At 38.7% G+C, this 15,074-nt stretch overlaps 1 pseudogene; it reads right to left on the reverse strand.

Moving 5' to 3' along the window:
- Nucleotides 1-2,086: 2,086 nt before the first annotated feature.
- On the reverse strand, nucleotides 2,087-3,332 carry LOC122491876 (annotated as a pseudogene).
- Nucleotides 3,333-15,074: the final 11,742 nt, after the last annotated feature.

The following is a 15,074-nucleotide window of genomic DNA, read 5'->3' on the forward strand; positions in this document are numbered from 1 at the left end:
TGGCTCCTTACTAGGCCATCAGTGATACTCCCCTGGCAGAGAGGGGCATGGATACCTCAGCTGCTCCTCATGTGATCTCCCTGTAGCCTCATTATTGCTGATTGATTGGTGATGAAGGTCCTGAATCTCCCCAAGGCTTCCTCTCACACCACCACAATGGAAAGAAAGAGCACTCTGTTACTGCCAGGTTGAAGGGGAAATCTAGGTTCCCCACCTTGTCTCCACTGAACCCAGGGAGGACTTCATTACCCTGTGGTGGAGATGAAAGTCCTGGCTTCCCACACTACTGTCTTTCACATTAGTGGTTTGGAGTTCTTTGTTATAGCCTCAAGTGGTGGTGAAGGGGGTGATGGGATTGTGGTGGTGGTGGGGTAGAAGTCGAGCCTGTTCACTTAGTTTTTACTGGCATGGGCTGGGCCATAGTTTTTCTGGGGTGTTTGCTAGAATAGAGCAGTTTTTGCCTACAGGTTCTCTGTCTTGCTAGGCTGTCCCTTTCCTGGCTCTTTGACTAGGGAGAGGAGGCGTTTGTTTGGGGCTTTTTTTCTCTGTGTCCATGGGTGTTTCTATGTTGCTGACTTCTTCAGCTTTAAGTCTGGTGTACATAAAGCAAAGAGAAAACACAGAAAGCTCACCAGCATATCCTTCAGTGGGTCCCAACATCCCTAGATGGCTCTCTACTTTTCAGGTATTCTGATATTTGTTTTTTTTAATTTATAAATTTGAGGTATATAACATTATGTTAGTTTCGGGTATACAACATGACGATTCTACATATATTGTGAAATGACAGCAATAAGTCTAGTGAACATCTGTCAGCATACATAGTAGCAAAACATTTTTTTTTCTTGTAAGGACTTTTAAGATCCACTGTCTTGGCAACTTTAAAATATGCAATACAGGGGCGCCTGAGTGGCTCAGACGGTTAAGCGTCCGACTTCAGCTCAGGTCACGATCTCGCGGTCTGTGAGTTTGAGCCCTGCGTCAAGCTCTGGGCTGATGGCTCAGAGCCTGGAGCCTGCTTCTGATTCTGTGTCTCCCTCTCTCTCTGCCCCTCCCCCGTTCATGCTGTGTCTCTCTCTGTCTCAAAAATAAATAAACGTTAAAAAAAATTAAAAAAAAATAAAATATGCAATACAGTATTATTGATTATAGTTACCATGATGTACACCATGCTATATAAGCTGACCTCAGCAAACTGCACTTGAACTGCCATGGTGAGATTTTTTTTTTTTTAAGTTTCAGTCTATGAAGAACTACTTGTTGATATATATACTTATATATCTATTTATTAATTTTTTAATTCCAGTGTACTTAACATACTACTTTCTTATGCCATACACAAAAATCAACTTAAAATGGATTAAGGACCTAAATATAAGGCTTGAAACCATAAAAGTTTTAGTGGAGAGCATAGGCAGTAATCCCTCAGACATTGGACACAGCAACATCTTTCTAGATATGTCTCCCGAGCCCAGGGAAACAAAAGCAAAATTAAACTATTGGGATTACATGTAAATAAAAAGCTGCACAGCACAGGAAACAACCAACAAAACTAAAGGAACCACTGAATAGGAGAGGATATTTGCAAATTACATAGCTGATAAACAGTTACTATCCAAAATATATAAAGAACTTTTACAACTCGACATCCAAAACACAAATAATTCAGTGAAAAGATGGGCAGAAGACATGTACAAACATTTCTCCAAGGAAGACAAACAGCTGACCAACAGACACATGAAAAGATGCTCAATATCACTCATCATCAAGGAAATGCAAAGGAAAGCCACAATGAGCACCTCACACCTGATAGAATGTGACAATTTTTGAGATGGAAGACCAGCCGCTCTGGGACTCCAACGTCCTCCTGGCGAGGGCAGAAGAGGCATTCCTGCACCAGGCTGTGAAGCAGCTGTGGCACGAGATCCCCAGGCCTCAACTCAAGGAAGAAGGAACCAAGAAAGGCGGTGCTATTTGTGCGCTTGAAAAGCAGTTTCCACACGGAGGGAGCTCCACCGTGGCGCTCCAGCGTGATGCGGCTTGACGGGAAAATCGATCCCAGGTGGGTCCTGTTACCAGAGCGAGGCGCAGAGCAGTAACTTTGCACCGGAAGAGCTTCCAGCGGATCCAGCCACGTGGTGCGCACTCAGTCCGCGGGGGAACGTGTGGAGTACGGCTCCCCAGGAAGAAGCCGCAGCCCCGCTTTTTTTTGTCCCAGCAGATGCCGCTGGTTACTGGGCCGGAGGAATGCCGGCACAGTCCAGGACCTGGACGGCGGTGTCCGCAGTGACCTCTGCCATCTCTGTCTGCTGCCTCCATGGGACCCGTTGGGCAGCGGAGTGAGAAGCCCCAGCCCCATCCATCCTGCGGAAGTGAAGATAAGCCTCCCTGCCCCGAGACCCACCAATTGTGGACAGGCTTGCAAAGCATTCTGATGAGTTCTGGCTGATTGTGTTTCCAGTGACAGAGAAGGGAGACGGCCCCGTAAGCCACGTTGCTTCATGTCTACACCTCTTGGCAGCCTCCACCAAGTTGTTAATCGCATTCATCCACCACTGCCCACCAAAAATGTTTCAGAGGTGCCTCCGGGGCAGCTGTTGTAATAGACCCTGACATCTGTTGATCATATCTCCATTCCGAAGAGGTCAGTTGCCAGGAATACCATGACATGGCACGTTATTTACAGAGTTACAGATTTTGGGAAACCTCTATAACCTAGAGGTGAGGGATTAAGCATGCGGACTGCTGTTTTCCTGATGAACAGGAGCTGCTATGATTTCAGTTGTCATGTCAATTTTTAAGCTCTTCTCAGGCAGGAGGAGGTCATGTCCCTCCAGCTGACAAGCCTGAGGAATCCCCTGAATTTGAGCTTCATTCTTAACTTCTACCGCTGTCTCCCCATTCGGGTACAATCCTGGCTTCTATGTGTTTAGCGACTGGATGAGCTGAATGAAGAAACGGAAGCCGTCAAAACTATACTGTGTGAAATATCTCTTGGTCTCCGGAAAAAGATATTTCTTCTTTTGCTGATGGCTAATGTAAGTAGATACGATTGAGTGGTGAAGAGAAAATTCTACAACAACCTCTAAGTACCAGCAGGTGGAGGCCACTGGGTGTTGTTTTGTTGGCTGGGGTCACCAATACTCCAGGCATATCCTAGGTGGGTGAAATAGATGAAGGGGGTCAAAGGTACAAACTAACAGTTATAAAATAAGTAAGTCACGGGGATGTCATGTACAGCATGATGTTTGCCTTATATATTAAAAGCAGAGGTTTTAGTTCTACTTAGTGGGAAGAATAGGGAAAGATACAACTATGCTCCCAGAAGTGGAAGTTACTTTCCTTTTTATACAGATAGATTAATTGTATTTTTACTTATTTTTATGTAGCCTTTATTTTAGTTATTTTTAACTTTCCAGAAAGAACATCATGCTCAACTTACTCTTTAGGGACTTTATTTTTCCACTTTAATAGCTTGTTGTTAGGAGTTATCTTATGCCAAGCAAGTCCCTGTGTAGTTAATTAGTTCTACTATATATATATATATATATATATATATATATATATACACACATATATATATTTTTATATGTATATATGTATATATATACACACATATATATATGTGTGAAATCCCTCTCTAAATAGTGGATTTATTACTCTGTTCCTGCAGTTCCAATAAAATTTACTTCATATATACATATGTATATATACACATATATATATATATGGCATGCTTCATGCATTTTTCCTGTGAATAAATATTTGTGATGTTTTCAGGTTTTTGCTATTGTGAACAGTGCTTGTATGAACAGTCTTTTACATGTATCCTGTCCTACATGTGTTAGAGTTTCTATTGAGATATACCTAGGAACAGAATGAATTGCTAGGCTACGGACTATGTAAATCTTCAACTATATAATATAATGCCAAATTCTTTAACAAAGTGGTTGCACTAATTTGCGTTACAGATTCTTACTAAATTGAAGTCTAAAATCTCTCCCAAACAGTAAGCTGATGGGGTGATTGTGGGACTCCCCTCAAATTTCCCTTCTCTCTGGCATCATTTGCTGTGAATTATTGCATAATGACCAATATCTAAAAACTACTGTTCCATATATATTTGCTTTTTTTTGTTGTTGTTGTTTCTGGCAGATAAGTCAATCTGATTTTTCCATCGTTTGGAATTAGAAGTCTTTTAAAATCATTTTAACTCTTATTTTTCCTATAATAATTGCCTCTATAAAATCATTTGTATCTTTTCTCTATTTATCTTGATTAATTTTGCCAAAGTTTATTTACTTTTTTTTTCCAAATAGCCATATTTTGGCGTTTTAGCTTTGTTAGTCCTCTCTATTCTTTGTTTTCATTTATCTCTTGTATTTTCTTTACCTTTATCCTGTTGTTCCTTTTCTGATCTCTTAAGATGGACAATTAATTCATTGATTTTTGAGGCTTTCAATTTTTTCCCTCAATAGTCATGTTTAAGGCTATAAATTTCTCTCAGATCACTGCTTTTTTTGCATCACATAAATTTTGATATAGAATTTAAAAAATTTAAATCAGTTCTAGATATTTTATTTTATTTTTTTAAGTTTTTAAAAAAATTTTGTTTTCAACGTTTTTTATTTATTTTTGGGACAGAGAGAGACAGAGCATGAACGGGGGAGGGGTAGAGAGAGAGGGAGACACAGAATCGGAAACAGGCTCCAGGCTCCGAGCCATCAGCCCAGAGCCTGACACGGGGCTCGGACTCACGGACTGCGAGATCGTGACCTGGCTGAAGTCGGACGCTTAACCGACTGCGCCACCCAGGCGCCCCTTAAGTTTGTTTTGAGAGAGAGAGAGCATGCGCAAATGAGCAGGGGAGGGGCAGGAAGAGAGAGAGAGAGAGAGAATCCCAAGCAGGCTCTGCACTGTCAGCACAGAGCCTGATGAGGGGCTTGAACTCATAAACTGTGAGTGAGCTCATGACCTGAGCCAAAACCAAGAGTTGAACACTTAACGGACTGAATCAACCAGGGGCCCCTCAGTTCTAGACATTTTAAAATTTCCATTATGATGTCATTTTAATCCACAAGTCATTTATCAAGGCTTTGAAAAATAAATTTTGAGTAAGTGGGAATAAAAAATTTGTATTTGTATATTAATGTCTAATTTAATTGCATACTTATTTTTATAAAATTATTGAGACTTTCTCTATGTCCTAATTCATGATAATTTTTATGACTAGTCATCTGCACTTGAGAATAGTATTTTTATTCTAAGTGTCAAATGTTCTTTAGGTTAAGTTTTTTAGTTGTGTAATTCAGATCTTGTATATCTTTGTCATTTTTTTTCTCTTTGACTTCTCAATAATTGAGAGTAGTGTGCTGAAATCCCTCTCTAAAATAGTGGATTTATTACTCTGTTCCTGCAGTTCCAATAAAATTTACTTCATATACTTTCAGGCAATTTTATTAGTAACTACATATTTAAAACTATTTTATCTTCTTGGATAATTGCATTAAATAGTGAATTGAATTCTCCGTCCTTAATAATACGTTTTACTTTGACATTTATATGTTGTTAGTAATGGCTGTAGCAACTTTCTTTTTGTTAAATTTGCTTCATATTTAATTTTCTATCCTTTTACTTTTAACTTTTATGTGTTCTTACGCTTTAGGAATATCTTTTATAAACAGCATATTTTAGATTTTATAAAATCCAACTGTGACTTTATCTTTTAAAATTTAGTTAATATTTATTTATTCTAAGTATTAATATATTTGGGGTTCAAAATATGTCATTATTTCTGTTTTTTTTTCTCTATTCCTATTTCTTTTCACCCACTTCATCTTCTCTCCTTTAAATTAATAGCTAAACCTACTCAAAATGCTCATCTGGGAATTGTTACTGATCCATAATGAGGTAAGGACCTCATGTACCATTCCTTTCATTGAGAAAATCTTTATGTAAACATCATGTTAACTGAACTAAGCAGTATATTTAGTGATGTGATTGATACTTGGGTGCAAGAAACTTCTCTTGTCAAGAACTGACAAGAGACCAGCTAGGTTGGTGAACTAGTTTGAGTTCTTTACATCCCTTGTGAGAACCTAACTCTCAACACACTTACAGCATCTAAGCTTTTGAATACGGTTTTATTAGAATGTTTCTTCTTTTATTTTGATCACAGATTTCTTTCTTGCCCTCTTTTTAATATAGCAACCAACTTTAGGATTACAACCAAGATATCTCTTTTATTCACTTATCACTTGCAGCGTCTCTTATATTTGTTTGTCCTCTTCTTTAAGCATATCCCCACCCTGTTTTCATCATGGATCTTTGCATAGCAAACCTTTTGAGGCTTTATATTTCTGAGAAATCCTTATATTTCTGAGATTTGATTTATTTTTGGGCTGGATATAATATCCTAAATTCTAAGGTTTTTTCTTCAGTACTTTGGAAATTCTATTTACATAGTTGCTAGGGCAGTGTTGCTTCTGAGTAATTTGATTTTTATTTCTTTGATGTGATAAGCTTTTTCTTTTGGATAGCTTTTATGGTTTTTTTCTTTATCTTTCTTACTCTTTTTTTTTTTAAATTTAATTAAAAAAATGTTTATTTAGCTTTTTGAGAGAGACAGAGACAGAGAATGAGCAAGGGAGGGGCAGAGAGAGAGAGGGAGACACAGAATCCAAAGCAGGCTCCAGGCTTTGAAGTGTCAACACAAGAGCCTGCCATGGGGCTCGAACCCACAAACTGTGAGATCATGACCTGAGCTGAAGTCTGATGCTTAACTGAGGAAGCCACCCGGGCCAGCGCCCCTTTTATTCTTTTTTTTTTAGTTGCTTATTTATTTTGAGACAGAGAATGAGTGGAGGAGGGGCAGAGAGGGAGAGAGAGAAGCCCAAGCAGGCTCCTTTGTCAGTGCTGAGCCTAACTTGAGGCCCCACCCAGGGGCCCCTGTCTTTCTTATTTTTAATTATATAATGTGGTGTGGATCTTTCTTTCTTTCTCCTTTTTGTCACTCTGTAAGCTCTTTCCATCTTAGGCCTGTTATCTTTAAGAAAATCAAACATTTATCTACATCTTCAAATTTTTAATCCTCTTTTAAAATTTCTTCTATTTTTGTAATTTGGATTTTAGTACTTCTCTTTCTAGTCCTTCTTTGCCTTTCATTTCTCAGTAGTGTTCTTTTTCACCCACGAATTGTGACATCTGAGCCAAAATGAAGAGTCACTGACTGAGCCACCCAGGCTCCCCCCTGCTTCACCCTTTTAATATATTTTTAATCATAGTGATACATTCTTTCCTTTAAAAATATTTCATTAAGCTGATTTAAATTTGTTGATGTGTATGTTTGTGCTTCTGGTGGAATCTAAAATCCAGGTAGTTGTACTTCTCAAATATCTTATTCTTTTGATTTATGGGCTTGTTTTTCCTGTCAAGCAAAACATATAGGGGAAGGTCATACCCCTGTTTCTGTCACTTGTTAGCTCAGGGGGTGAGCAGTGGGGTATATGCATAAGCCTTGGTGTGGAGAGGCCCAGGCAGTGAAAAACTGAGTCAATATCTCCTCACCCTAACAGAAGAACTTGATGTGGGGCTTTGCTCTTTGTCCCTCAGGAAAGAGCAGCTTTAGGTGGGGATCCTCCGTAAGCATAGCAACTTAACCAGAGTCATTACTTCCTTTTCACACCACATCACAGTAGCTTCTGCCTGTGATATGCCTTTGTTTTTGAGATCACTTGAACCAAATCTGATTTGCTATAGGTGTAGGGTGGGTATTCTTTATCCCAACAGTAGTTTTTCTTTCTTTTTTTCTTTCTTTCTTTCTTTCTTTCTTTCTTTCTTTCTTTCTTTCTTTCTTTCTTTCTTTCTTTCAGTTTATTTGTTCTGAGAAAGTGTGTGTGTGTGAACAGGGGAGGGACAGAGAGAGAGGGAGAGAGAGAATCCCAGGCAGGCTCCGCACTGATAAGTACATAGCCCGGTGTGAGGCTCCAACTCCTGAACCAGTGAGATCATGACCTGAGCCGAGATCAAGAGTCAGACGCTTAACCGACTGAGCCACCCAGGCACTCCCCAACAGTACCTTTTCTATTTTATTCTATTTTCTATCTTTTCTATACTCTCCTGGGCACCTCTTGTGTTTGCTTTATGCCAGTCTTTCCCTCTCACATCAGTTCAAAATAGCCCTCTGTCTTCATCTCAGGGATTTCTCATACCTTTCTCAGTGTCTTTGGTTGGTCTTGAGAGTGAGAGTCCATAACAGTTGCCTGTTCACCTTCTAGTAGGATCTGGAAATGGATCCACCCACCTTTTGGTACTGTTTTTAGGGACCATCGTTTTTTAGCACACGTTAAATTATAATTTTTCTCATGGTTTTATTATTACAAAAGGTGTTTAGAATAGAAATATAGATCTAGCATGCAAAATATTGCATCCAAACTCTTTGTGTTCCATTTTCAATCTTCTGCCACACGCAATTACATTATTTTTATGCTGTGGGTTTTTTTTTTTAACCACACATTTATTTTGAGTGTACTTATTTTGATTCTTTTTGTTGATTTTTATGATTCTACAATGCTTATTTTTAATATATTGTATAATATTCTTACATTACCAAAGCTCTCTTATGTTTAGGTTATTTTTACTTTTCACAATTAGAGATGAATATAACATCTTTATAAATATATCTTTCATCTTTTGATTTATTGATTTAGATTTGTTTTAAGAATGAGATTACAAGGTCCATGGACATAAAAACTTTATAGCTCTCGATAAGTATTGCCAAATTGCCCTTCAAAGAATGATGCTATTCTTTGAATGGTTTTCTATATACTTATTCTGATGTATACTTAATTGCATATGCACAAACTTGTTGTATATCACTTAAGACAAATCCTCTTCTGTCTTTTTACACTACTCTGATTACATTTTTTAAGGATACATTAAATTAAAATGGTGATAGACCATCTCCTTTTTTTTTTAAACCACTATTACTTCCAAATAGCCCTGTAAAATCCTCTTAATTCTAATTCTAATTTAAGTAATTAGGAATATAAATATAAATTAAGACAATGGGTGACATTTACTCCCTCAGATTCCAGCAATATAGAGAGCATGTATTACTTATATAGTTTGAGGTCTTAGGTGTCTCAGAAAGGTACAAAATATTTTTTGAAATCTGTTTACTTTCACAAGTTGCCTGGAAGTCTGGTCTTCCCCCTCTGTTTGGAACCATATAAGTCCTGGGGGTTTTGTATCATGCAAGAAAGGGATGAGGATGGAAAAAGGACAGCTATTAGACTTCTTGCTAGCCCTAATATCTTGTGCTCGAATTAGGTATTATTTGATATAGAAAATGTAAAAGGTAACATTTTTTTACATATTGAAGGCCTGCTATTCATATCTGCTATTATCTTTAAACAAAGACTCTTGAATATATTGCTCACATATATATTGCTTACATCATGCTATGTAATTTACAAGATTCCTGAAATAATTATGGTTAATATGTGCCAAGCACTGTTTTAGCTATATATTTAATCCTTGAAGTAATTTTTGCTGTATAATAAACAATGTCAAAATCCTGAGGGTATACAATAATAAACACTCATTTTCTCCCTCCTAGGTCTGTGGGTTGTCTGTGGCTCAGCTGGGTTCCAAAATTGCCTGGCCTTGGCTCTGGGCTGTGGGCTGGGTTCCTGTCTGCTTCCCCAGGGCCAATGGCTGTCTGGGGCATGCCTTTCTTATTGCAGACAACAGAAGTGTAAGTAGGCAGGCAAACCACACAAACATATTTAAAACTTATGCTTGCGGGGTGCCTGAATGGCTCAGTTGGTTAAGCGTCCGATTTTAGCTCAGGTCATGATCTTGTGGTTCGTGGGTTCAAGCCCCTCATCGGGCTCTGTGCTGATCGTGCTCTCTGCTTCAGATTCTATATATCCCTCTCTCTTTCTGCCCCTCCCCTGCTCATACTCTGTCTCTTTCTCTCAAAAATAAATAAAGTTAAAATAAAAAAAAAAACATTTAAAACTTTTGCATCACATCTAGTAAATTCCATTGTCCCATGCAAATCACATGGCCATATGTAACTGCAGTAGGTTGCACTGCCCACAGTGCAGTAGGAGGCACTGCAGAGTCATGTGGGAAAGAGTGTGGATGTATAACTTTATTAAGGAGTGAGTGAAGAATTGAGAATGAGAATCCTATGTATCATAATTCTCAAAACAATTGTGCAGATTGTTTATTATTAAACCACTATCATCCTCTTCATCTATGTGATATTAAAGGTGCTGATTGAACTGCATTTTAGGGAAGAAGCCTAGTTTATTAGTTAGCTTGGGCTACCATAACAAGATATCATACTGGGTGGCTTAAACAATAGGAATTTATTTCTCACAGTTGTAGAGGCTGGGAGCCTGAGACTAGCATGCCAGTGTGATTGGATTCTGTGCCTTCTCACTGTGCCTTCACGTGGTAGGCAGAGAAAAGGTATAAGCTCTCCAGTGTCTTTTTTTTAATGTTTATTTATTTATTTTGAGAGAGAGTGAGAGAGAGCACTGAGGGAACGTGAATGGGTGAGGGGCAGAAAGAGGGAGAGAGAATCCTAAGCAGACTCTGCATTGACAGCAAACCCACAAACTTTGAGATCAAGACCTGAGCTGAAATCAAGAATTGGATGCTTAACCGGCTAAGCCACATAGGTGCCCCTCTAGTGTCTTCTTATAAGAGCACATTCTATCATGGGGGTCCACTCTAACTGTCAGCAGGGGGACGAGTAAGGGCAGTGGCAGGCATGAGGTTTTATTTTGATTTCTGGGCATTCTTTTTAGAATCACTTGCTTTGGTGCTACTATAGCTGAGATCATCAGCAGAGGTTTTCTGTGATTCCTTAAACCTTTTGACCTCTGAAAGCCAGTGGTTATTTTCCCTTACCTTTGCTCCCCCAGACCTTCCCACAATTTTGTAAGCACTTGTCATATTTTACTGAATTTAAGATGCCATCAGTTGTGTCACTAAGAAAGGAAAAAAAGCTACTAATTAGATTAAAATTTTTTTATCCCTAAGATTTTTGTTCCATATTTTTAAAAAGGGTCTTTTAGACTTAATTAGATAGGTTTTAAAACACCTGCACATATAATTGTACATATGTAAAAATTCCAATACAGTCACAATACACTGTTATTCCTGAAATAACTTCATATTCAGAATTTTGCTCTTCTTTTTTTTTAAGTTTATTTATTTTGAAAAAGAGAGAGAGAGAGCATGTGCTCATGCAAGCATGGGAAGGACAGAGAGGGAGGGAGAGAATTCCAAGCAGGCTCCATACTGTCAGTGTAGAGCCCAACATGGGGCTTGATCTCACGAACAACAAGACCATGACCTGAGCCGAGATCAAGAGTCAGATGCTTAACCCAATGAGCTACCCAGATGCCCCAGGAATTTTGCTCTTCTGAATCATTTTTTCCCACTTAGAGTTCTGAATGTGTGTTTTCCCACTCATCAGGAGGCATTGGGACCATTGGCAATGGGTCATTTATTAAAAGAGTACTCCATCATTATCTACTGTCATTTCTTCCAAGCTACTAACAACCATTCTGCTAGTCTGGCTTCAGTTGTGTTAATTTTATGTCAACTCATATTCCATTCACAAAGACTACTTAAATAGTTCCTGGATTCAATGTATGAGGATTTACGATGGTTCAGTTGTGCTGCTGGGAATGACCATGCGATTTTGTACTTCTCTATGAGCATATTCTTTATCCATCTTGATCCACATTTCTGCCATGTTTCAAGAACCAATTGGTGGGTTGTGTAAGATTCCTAGGTCTTTATTCTGAGGACTTTTAACTAGTTCCATGGGTATGCACTCTATTTTTTGAGTGCATACTATGACTTCTTGGGGGAAGAACAAATTTTTTATACCATTTTGCAATTTAAAATTAAATTTAAAACCCATGGAATGTACAACCCCAAGAGTGAAACTTAATGTATATATGGACTTTGAATGATAGACGGTTATCAGTGTTGATTCATTGATTGTAATAAATATACCACCATAGTGTGAGATATTGGTGGGGCAGGCTGTGCATGTGTGGGGCAGGGGGTATATGGGAACTCTGTATTTTCTGTTCAGTTTTGCTGTGAACCCAAAATCATTCTAAACAATCTAAAAAAGTCTATGAAAATATTAAATATAACAATAATCTTGTTATTGGTAACTATGCATAGCTTTATAGGTTTAGGCTGCTTTTTAGAACCTGTGTCATGATGTCATCAACTTTATCATCTTTAATAGTGATAGTATCAGCCCTGGAGTTCTTTAGCATTTTCTATTTGACCAAAGAAATGGTTTTATTAATTTCCTCAGTTGAATCACAGGTTACTGACATAGGTAACTTCTGTTCACAGTCTACAAAAGGTTTCTGGCAAATAGATACTTATGGCCTTAAGGATAATCTTGGATGGTAAATAAATAATTCACAAAAGCCACTTTTTCAGCTCTTCAGGGTGATTTGGCAATTTCTCCTGTCTTGATTTCCCTCTTAGTTTGGGTTCCCCTAAAACCAGAGCCTGAGACAAGGATGTGGGTGCATAGAGAATGTATATATTAGAAAGTGCTCACTGAAAGCACCTGACCCTCTAGGGTCATTAAATTTACCCTTGGGCCATTTACTGCCCCCACCCCCTAATTGCCAGGTTTCTCTGAGGTAGAAGAGCAGAGACACCTTATTGTTTTGAATAAAGGGAAAGAGCAGTGATGAAACTGAGAGTTAGCTACTGGGAGCATATTGCCAATTTTGTTTCTTCCATGTTACTTGCTAGTCCAAAATGCATGAAGTTGAGACTTAGCATGATCTTATGACATGTATTTTCCCAGCCTGTTTGAATTTCTGCCTCTTTAACTACTGCTTGGGATGGATGCTGTCTGTGTACCCCAGCTGTATCTACTCTGCTTTCTCCATTTCCCTCCAAACCCCTATCGGCCCCTTGTAGATGAATAGGTTGGTAATTTTATGTGGAAGCAAGTCAGGCCCTACTGAATCTGACTGACATGTGTTCATTTAGCAGTGCTTGTTTAGTCCTTGTCACATTTCTGCACATCATATTCCAGACTGTGGTTACTCCAGCTAGGCGTTGCCGTCCCAGGAGGCCTTGCTGAAGCAGCCTGCCAGGATTGGTCTTGTCTTTTTATATGTCATAGATGTCTTAGGTGCTGTGGGGGAATAAACAAGAAGTATATGCAATAGTGGCTGATTTTGAGGAATATTGATGTATGCTCGGTAACAACCCTCCACAAGGGGAATTTTGCCAAGGCAGTAACTCAAACTCGGGGCAGTTGAGAGAGAGGAGGAGTTGAGAGAGAGTTCTCGTGTGCACTGGAACCTTTTGGAAAGGCCCCATGAGGGGAACACATCCGAGTAATAAATTTGAATTGGGGGATCAGTTTTGATAAGGGTTCCTAGGACACATTCTTTTTGGAGACTGAGCTTCCCAAGAAAATGCCATTTTAAAATGTGATCTTATTCCTCCCTGGTCACCAAATGTCTGAGAAGTTAGTTAAACTTTGCAAACCTTAAGAGCAGGCAACTTGATTGTGGGATTGAGGTTGACTGTAGGTTCAGATGTTATGTTTGCCAAAAAGGTGGGTGACTGACATTTAGCAGTGTCCTTGGAGAGGCTGGGTGGCTTACTTGTGAATGGGAAGCTCAGTTTCTGGAAAGCCTGGCATCTCTGGATAAGAGCCACTGATGCAGTGGAACCCATAAAGAGGAGAGCCTGGTGGCTTGCTCTTTGGGGCAGCCAGACATACTTAAGTCCATGCACTTGGGTCCAAGCCGTTGTGTTACCTGTGGTGGGGAATTGCTGTCCCTGGCTTGTTGGATGGTGCTGGCCAGCTCCTGGGTAGACTTGTACTTTGTAGAGCCATTGCATATCTATTCTAGCACCTTTCATCACTAGGGAAGAGTTATAACTATTTACTTTACCATGGGCTGTGGTGTCATGGAGGCAGGGGGCTAAGGTGACTGGGTGGAACATTAAACCTTCCTTTTGTTTATTCATTCCTTGTGAGTCTATTTTGTCCTTAAACTGTCACAGGGAGAAGTTCACTTCCAATTCTAGGGCCTTGAATGATGTGCCACAAGGACTTATGGTCATTTTTGGAATGCTGTGTGCTTGGGTCTCATACATGGGTTCAAGTCCTGATGCAGCCACTCTGGTGAAAATCATGGGTGATTTTCTTAGATTCTTTGAGTCTTGGTTTCTTCCTTTATATGGTGGTTAATTATACTTGTTTTATAGCATTGTTGGGAGATTAAATAAAATAATGATTAAAGTCCCTGGCGTGGAGCTCCAGAAATGTAGTTTCCTTCTAATATAGCCTAATATGTCAGTTGTGATACCTGAAGCTAAAGCCTTAAAAATTCAATTTAAATTTAATGAAAAAATAAGATATTTATGCATTATTAAAAAAACACAATGAGAGAAATCTTTAGATTTAAACTGAAGAATTTTGAGGGTAGAATTATAGTCTTATTTCCTAACTGCATTTGTTTCCAGTGACTATTTTATTCACTTTATATGGAAAAAATTATGTCATATAGAAGAGATAGCCTTGGTATAAAGGCATCTGATGAAATGCAGCTAATTAAACACATAATTTGGTACAGACTGTGTACCCAACATATTTTGGCACATAAAATATTTACTCTGATAGACTGAAGCTGTTATTTTGAACTGGGTCTCAGTTGTTATTGAGACTGAGTGTTTTTAATCTAGCAAACGATAATGACTTCATCACTTCTGACTTTGTGTGTCTGGTTTCAGCCGGGAATGAGATTTTATTGCTGTGCTTTCAGCTTTCGGTAAGAGTGCTTGATAGACTATCACTGCTAAGATCCTGTTTTTGAAAAGAACATTAAATACTTGTTAATTTATATTTGTATTCAAAACTCTAAATCTGTGCTAAACATAAGTATTCTAATTATGAATTTCCCTCCTATTTTCAGTTTTATGTGAAAGCCAGGAACTTGAACAGCACAAAAAGTAGATCAGTTCAAAGTTTCCTTTCAGAATGCTTT

This window comes from Prionailurus bengalensis, chromosome C2 (assembly GCF_016509475.1).
Source record: "Prionailurus bengalensis isolate Pbe53 chromosome C2, Fcat_Pben_1.1_paternal_pri, whole genome shotgun sequence".
Lineage (NCBI taxonomy): Eukaryota > Metazoa > Chordata > Mammalia > Carnivora > Felidae > Prionailurus > Prionailurus bengalensis.